Source organism: Syngnathus leptorhynchus, unplaced genomic scaffold, assembly GCF_054491065.1.
Source record: "Syngnathus leptorhynchus isolate UIUO unplaced genomic scaffold, UIUO_Slep HiC_scaffold_42, whole genome shotgun sequence".
Taxonomy (NCBI): Eukaryota; Metazoa; Chordata; class Actinopteri; order Syngnathiformes; family Syngnathidae; genus Syngnathus; species Syngnathus leptorhynchus.
Window position 1 is genome coordinate 597710 of NW_028232009.1, and position 7291 is coordinate 605000.

The following is a 7291-nucleotide window of genomic DNA, read 5'->3' on the forward strand; positions in this document are numbered from 1 at the left end:
AAAACGGCTAAGTGTCAACTTTCGAAAAAACGGCTAAGTGTCAACTTTCGAAAAAACGACTAAGTGCCCACGGCTCTGCGGGGCTTGTGAGTCCGCCCCGCGCCGGTTCGGCGGTCGGCCTCAAAAAGCGAAAAATCAGCCTCTCTCCCTGAAGCTCACCAAAAATTTGTCGAAATTTTTCTAAGTTCTCCTCGAGGTACCAGGGGGTGAGGTACCCGGGCTAAGGTGCAGTACCTTTTTTGGTCTTCAGGTGCGCCAGAGTACAATGAAATGGTCCCAGTAGTCAGTGTACTCATCGACTTTCCCCCCGTTTTCCAAAGCACCTCGTTTACGAGTATGGAGGAGATGGTGCTGGTCTCCCCACGGCGTCGGACACGCCGTCCTCGACAGCACAAGGTCGGATAGAAGACCTGGAAAGCGCCGTGGCACGCGCTGGAGGTGGGCACTTTGGCGAAAAAACGACTAAGTGTCAACTTTCGAAAAAACGACTAAGTGTCAACTTTCGAAAAAACGGCTAAGTGTCAACTTTCGAAAAAACGACTAAGTGTCACCTCTCTGAAAAAATGGCAAAGTGTCGCCTCTCTGAAAATTTTCTAAGTGCCCACGGCTCTGCGGGCTCGTGCATCCGAGCCGCGCCGGTTCTGCAACCGGCCTAGAATGACGAAAAATAACGGTCTCCTCCTGGAGCTCACAGCCAATTGTGGCGAAAAAGTGGCAAAGTGCCCACGGCCCTGCCGAGCTTTGGCGTCCGCTCAGCGCCGGTGCCGCAGTCGGCCTCGAATGACGAAAAATGACGGTCTCCTCCTGGAGCTCACAGCCAACTTGGCAAAAAGTTTCTAAGTGCCCACGGCCCTGCCGAGCTTTGGCGTCCGCCCAGCGCCGGTTCCGCAGTCGGCCTCGAATGACGAAAAATAACGGTCTCCTCCTGGAGCTCACAGCCAACTTGGCAAAAAGTTTCTAAGTGCCCACGGCCCTGCCGAGCTTTGGCGTCCGCTCAGCGCCGGTGCCGCAGTCGGCCTCGAATGACGAAAAATGACGGTCTCCTCCTGGAGCTCACAGCCAACTTGGCAAAAAGTTTCTAAGTGCCCACGGCCCTGCCGAGCTTTGGCGTCCGCCCAGCGCCGGTTCCGCAGTCGGCCTCGAATGACGAAAAATAACGGTCTCCTCCTGGAGCTCACAGCCAACTTGGCAAAAAGTTTCTAAGTGCCCACGGCCCTGCCGAGCTTTGGCGTCCGCTCAGCGCCGGTGCCGCAGTCGGCCTCGAATGACGAAAAATGACGGTCTCCTCCTGGAGCTCACAGCCAACTTGGCAAAAAGTTTCTAAGTGCCCACGGCCCTGCCGAGCTTTGGCGTCCGCCCAGCGCCGGTTCCGCAGTCGGCCTCGAATGACGAAAAATAACGGTCTCCTCCTGGAGCTCACAGCCAACTTGGCAAAAAGTTTCTAAGTGCCCACGGCCCTGCCGAGCTTTGGCGTCCGCCCAGCGCCGGTTCCGCAGTCGGCCTCGAATGACGAAAAATAACGGTCTCCTCCTGGAGCTCACAGCCAACTTGGCAAAAAGTTTCTAAGTGCCCACGGCCCTGCCGAGCTTTGGCGTCCGCCCAGCGCCGGTTCCGCAGTCGGCCTCGAATGACGAAAAATAACGGTCTCCTCCTGGAGCTCACAGCCAACTTGGCAAAAAGTTTCTAAGTGCCCACGGCCCTGCCGAGCTTTGGCGTCCGCTCAGCGCCGGTTCCGCAGTCGGCCTCGAATGACGAAAAATGACGGTCTCCTCCTGGAGCTCACAGCCAACTTGGCAAAAAGTTTCTAAGTGCCCACGGCCCTGCCGAGCTTTGGCGTCCGCCCAGCGCCGGTTCCGCAGTCGGCCTCGAATGACGAAAAATAACGGTCTCCTCCTGGAGCTCACAGCCAACTTGGCAAAAAGTTTCTAAGTGCCCACGGCCCTGCCGAGCTTTGGCGTCCGCCCAGCGCCGGTTCCGCAGTCGGCCTCGAATGACGAAAAATAACGGTCTCCTCCTGGAGCTCACAGCCAACTTGGCAAAAAGTTTCTAAGTGCCCACGGCCCTGCCGAGCTTTGGCGTCCGCTCAGCGCCGGTGCCGCAGTCGGCCTCGAATGACGAAAAATGACGGTCTCCTCCTGGAGCTCACAGCCAACTTGGCAAAAAGTTTCTAAGTGCCCACGGCCCTGCCGAGCTTTGGCATCCGCCCAGCGCCGGTTCCGCAGTCGGCCTCGAATGACGAAAAATAACGGTCTCCTCCTGGAGCTCACAGCCAACTTGGCAAAAAGTTTCTAAGTGCCCACGGCCCTGCCGAGCTTTGGCGTCCGCCCAGCGCCGGTTCCGCAGTCGGCCTCGAATGACGAAAAATAACGGTCTCCTCCTGGAGCTCACAGCCAACTTGGCAAAAAGTTTCTAAGTGCCCACGGCCCTGCCGAGCTTTGGCATCCGCCCAGCGCCGGTTCCGCAGTCGGCCTCGAATGACGAAAAATGACGGTCTCCTCCTGGAGCTCACAGCCAACTTGGCAAAAAGTTTCTAAGTGCCCACGGCCCTGCCGAGCTTTGGCGTCCGCCCAGCGCCGGTTCCGCAGTCGGCCTCGAATGACGAAAAATAACGGTCTCCTCCTGGAGCTCACAGCCAACTTGGCAAAAAGTTTCTAAGTGCCCACGGCCCTGCCGAGCTTTGGCGTCCGCTCAGCGCCGGTGCCGCAGTCGGCCTCGAATGACGAAAAATGACGGTCTCCTCCTGGAGCTCACAGCCAACTTGGCAAAAAGTTTCTAAGTGCCCACGGCCCTGCCGAGCTTTGGCGTCCGCCCAGCGCCGGTTCCGCAGTCGGCCTCGAATGACGAAAAATAACGGTCTCCTCCTGGAGCTCACAGCCAACTTGGCAAAAAGTTTCTAAGTGCCCACGGCCCTGCCGAGCTTTGGCGTCCGCCCAGCGCCGGTTCCGCAGTCGGCCTCGAATGACGAAAAATAACGGTCTCCTCCTGGAGCTCACAGCCAACTTGGCAAAAAGTTTCTAAGTGTCACATCTGTGAAAAAACGACTAAGTGTCAACTTTCGAAAAAACGGCTAAGTGTCAACTTTCGAAAAAACGGCAAAGTGTCACATCTCTGAAAAAACGGCTAAGTGTCGACTTTCGAAAAAACGGCTAAGTGTCAACTTTCGAAAAAACGGCAAAGTGTCACATCTCTGAAAAAACGGCTAAGTGTCACATCTCTGAAAAAACGGCTAAGTGTCACATCTCTGAAAAAACGGCTAAGTGTCGCCTCTCTGAAAAAACGGCAAAGTGTCAACTTTCGAAAAAACGACAGAGTGTCGCCTCTCTGAAAAAACGACTAAGTGTCGACTCTGAGAAAATGGCAAAGTGCCCACGGCTCTGCGGGCTCGTGCATCCGACCCGCGCCGGTTCCCCAGCCGGCCTGATATAAGGCAAAACCAGCCTCTCCGCCTGGAGCTCAGAGCCAACTTGGCGAATATTTTCTAAGTGCCCACGGCTCTGCGTGGCTACGGCGTCTGCCCAGCGCCGGTTCCTGGGTCGAACCCCGAGGACGAGGAATGCCGGTCTCCGCCTGGAGGTCCCAGCTTAATCGGCGAAAATTTTCTAAGTGCCCACGGCTCTGCCGGGCTCGTGCATCCGACCCGCGCCGGTTCCCCAGCCGGCCTGAAATAAGGCAAAACCAGGCTCTCCCCCTGGAGCTCAGAGCCAATTGTGGCGAAAAAACGACTAAGTGTCAACTTTCGAAAAAACGACTAAGTGTCAACTTTCCAAAAAAACGGCTAAGTGTCGACTTTCGAAAAAACGGCTAAGTGTCAACTTTCGAAAAAACGACTAAGTGTCGCCTCTGAAAAAACGACTAAGTGTCGCCTCTCTGAAAAAACGACTAAGTGCCCACGGCTCTGCGGGGCTTGTGAGTCCGCCCCGCGCCGGTTCGGCGGTCGGCCTCAAAAAGCGAAAAATCAGCCTCTCTCCCTGGAGCTCACCAAAAATTTGTCGAAATTTTTCTAAGTTCTCCTCGAGGTACCAGGGGGTGAGGTACCCGGGCTAAGGTGCAGTACCTTTTTTGGTCTTCAGGTGCGCCAGAGTACAATGAAATGGTCCCAGTAGTTAGTGTACTCATCGACTTTCCCCCCGTTTTCCAAAGCACCCCGTTTACGAGTATGGAGGAGATGGTGCTGGTCTCCCCACGGCGTCGGACACGCCGTCCTCGACAGCACAAGGTCGGATAGAAGACCTGAAAAGCGCCGTGGCACGCGCTGGAGGTGTCACTGTGGCGAAAAAGTGACTAAGTGTCAACTTTCGAAAAAACGGCTAAGTGTCAACTTTCGAAAAAACGGCTAAGTGTCAACTTTCGAAAAAACGGCTAAGTGTCAACTTTCGAAAAAACGACTAAGTGTCGCCTCTCTGAAAAAACGGCAAAGTGTCAACTTTCGAAAAAACGACTAAGTGTCAACTTTCGAAAAAACGACTAAGTGTCACCTCTCTGAAAAAATGGCAAAGTGTCAACTGCGAATGTGGTGGTGCATGGAAGGAAGTGGAGGACGGCCGCCTCCTTAAACACAGGCCGAAGAGGAGCGTCAGGGCCGGCTCCTTAAACACGGACCGAGTGTCGCCCTTAACACAGACCAAGCGGAGGACGGCCGCCTCCTTAAACACAGGCCGGAGAGGAGCGTCAGGGCCAGGCTCCTCAAACATGGACCGAGTGTCGCCCTTAACACGGACCAAGGGGAGGACGGCCGCCTCCTTAAACACAGGCCGGAGAGGAGCGTCAGGGCCAGGCTCCTCAAACATGGACCGAGTGTCGCCCTTAACACGGACCAAGGGGAGGACGGCCGCCTCCTTAAACACAGGCCGGAGAGGAGCGTCAGGGCCAGGCTCCTCAAACATGGACCGAGTGTCGCCCTTAACACAGACCAAGGGGAGGACGGCCGCCTCCTTAAACACAGGCCGGAGAGGAGCGTCAGGGCCAGGCTCCTCAAACATGGACCGAGTGTCGCCCTTAACACAGACCAAGGGGAGGACGGCCGCCTCCTTAAACACAGGCCGGAGAGGAGCGTCAGGGCCAGGCTCCTCAAACATGGACCGAGTGTCGCCCTTAACACGGACCAAGGGGAGGACGGCCGCCTCCTTAAACACAGGCCGGAGAGGAGCGTCAGGGCCAGGCTCCTCAAACATGGACCGAGTGTCGCCCTTAACACGGACCAAGGGGAGGACGGCCGCCTCCTTAAACACAGGCCGGAGAGGAGCGTCAGGGCCAGGCTCCTCAAACATGGACCGAGTGTCGCCCTTAACACAGACCAAGCGGAGGACGGCCGCCTCCCTAAATACAGGCCGAACCGGAGCGCGAGTGTCGCTCCTTAAACACGGACCGAGTGGAGGACGGCCGCCTCCTTAAACACAGGCCGAACAAAATGACACAAAGTGTCAACTGCGAATGTTGTCCATCCAAGGAAGGAGCGTGATGCCCGGCCGGCTCCTTAAACACAGGCCGAGAGTCGCCCCGGACGGTCCGCCTCGCGGCGCCCGTCTGCTCGGATAAAATGACACAAAGTGTCAACTACGAATGTTGTCCATCCAAGGAGGGAGCGTGATGCCCGGCCGGCTCCGAAAACACAGGCCGAGAGTCGCCCCGGACGGTCCGCCTCGCGGCGCCCGTCTGCTCGGATAAAATGACACAAAGTGTCAACTGCGAATGTTGTCCATCCAAGGAAGGAGCGTGATGCCCGGCCGGCTCCTTAAACACAGGCCGAGAGTCGCCCCGGACGGTCCGCCTCGCGGCGCCCGTCTGCTCGGATAAAATGACACAAAGTGTCAACTACGAATGTTGTCCATCCAAGGAGGGAGCGTGATGCCCGGCCGGCTCCGAAAACACAGGCCGAGAGTCGCCCCGGACGGTCCGCCTCGCGGCGCCCGTCTGCTCGGATAAAATGACACAAAGTGTCAACTGCGAATGTTGTCCATCCAAGGAAGGAGCGTGATGCCCGGCCGGCTCCTTAAACACAGGCCGAGAGTCGCCCCGGACGGTCCGCCTCGCGGCGCCCGCCCGCTCGGATAAAATGACACAAAGTGTCAACTACGAATGTTGTCCATCCAAGGAAGGAGCGTGATGCCCGGCCGGCTCCTTAAACACAGGCCGAGAGTCGCCCCGGACGGTCGCCTCGCGGCGCCCGTCTGCTCGGATAAAATGACACAAAGTGTCAACTACGAATGTTGTCCATCCAAGGAGGGAGCGTGATGCCCGGCCGGCTCCTTAAACACAGGCCGAGAGTCGCCCCGGACGGTCCGCCTCGCGGCGCCCGTCTGCTCGGATAAAATGACACAAAGTGTCAACTGCGAATGTTGTCCATCCAAGGAAGGAGCGTGATGCCCGGCCGGCTCCTTAAACACAGGCCGAGAGTCGCCCCGGACGGTCCGCCTCGCGGCGCCCGCCCGCTCGGATAAAATGACACAAAGTGTCAACTACGAATGTTGTCCATCCAAGGAGGGAGCGTGAGGCCCGGCCGGCTCCGAAAACACAGGCCGAGAGTCGCCCCGGACGGTCCGCCTCTCGAGGCGCCCGCCCGCTCGGATAAAATGACACAAAGTGTCAACTACGAATGTTGTCCATCCAAGGAGGGAGCGTGATGCCCGGCCGGCTCCGAAAACACAGGCCGAGAGTCGCCCCGGACGGTCCGCCTCGCGGCGCCCGTCTGCTCGGATAAAATGACACAAAGTGTCAACTACGAATGTTGTCCATCCAAGGAGGGAGCGTGAGGCCCGGCCGGCTCCGAAAACACAGGCCGAGAGTCGCCCCGGACGGTCCGCCTCTCGAGGCGCCCGCCCGCTCGGATAAAATGACACAAAGTGTCAACTACGAATGTTGTCCATCCAAGGAGGGAGCGTGATGCCCGGCCGGCTCCGAAAACACAGGCCGAGAGTCGCCCCGGACGGTCCGCCTCGCGGCGCCCGCCCGCTCGGATAAAATGACACAAAGTGTCAACTACGAATGTTGTCCATCCAAGGAGGGAGCGTGAGGCCCGGCCGGCTCCGAAAACACAGGCCGAGAGTCGCCCCGGACGGTCCGCCTCTCGAGGCGCCCGCCCGCTCGGATAAAATGACACAAAGTGTCAACTACGAATGTTGTCCATCCAAGGAGGGAGCGTGATGCCCGGCCGGCTCCGAAAACACAGGCCGAGATTCGACCCCGGACGGGCCGTCTTCTCCCGGCGCCCGCCCGCGTACGCCCCCCATCCCCGGTCGACCGTCTGCTCCCGGCGGGCCTCCGAGTACCCCCTCACCCAACTGACCGACTGGCA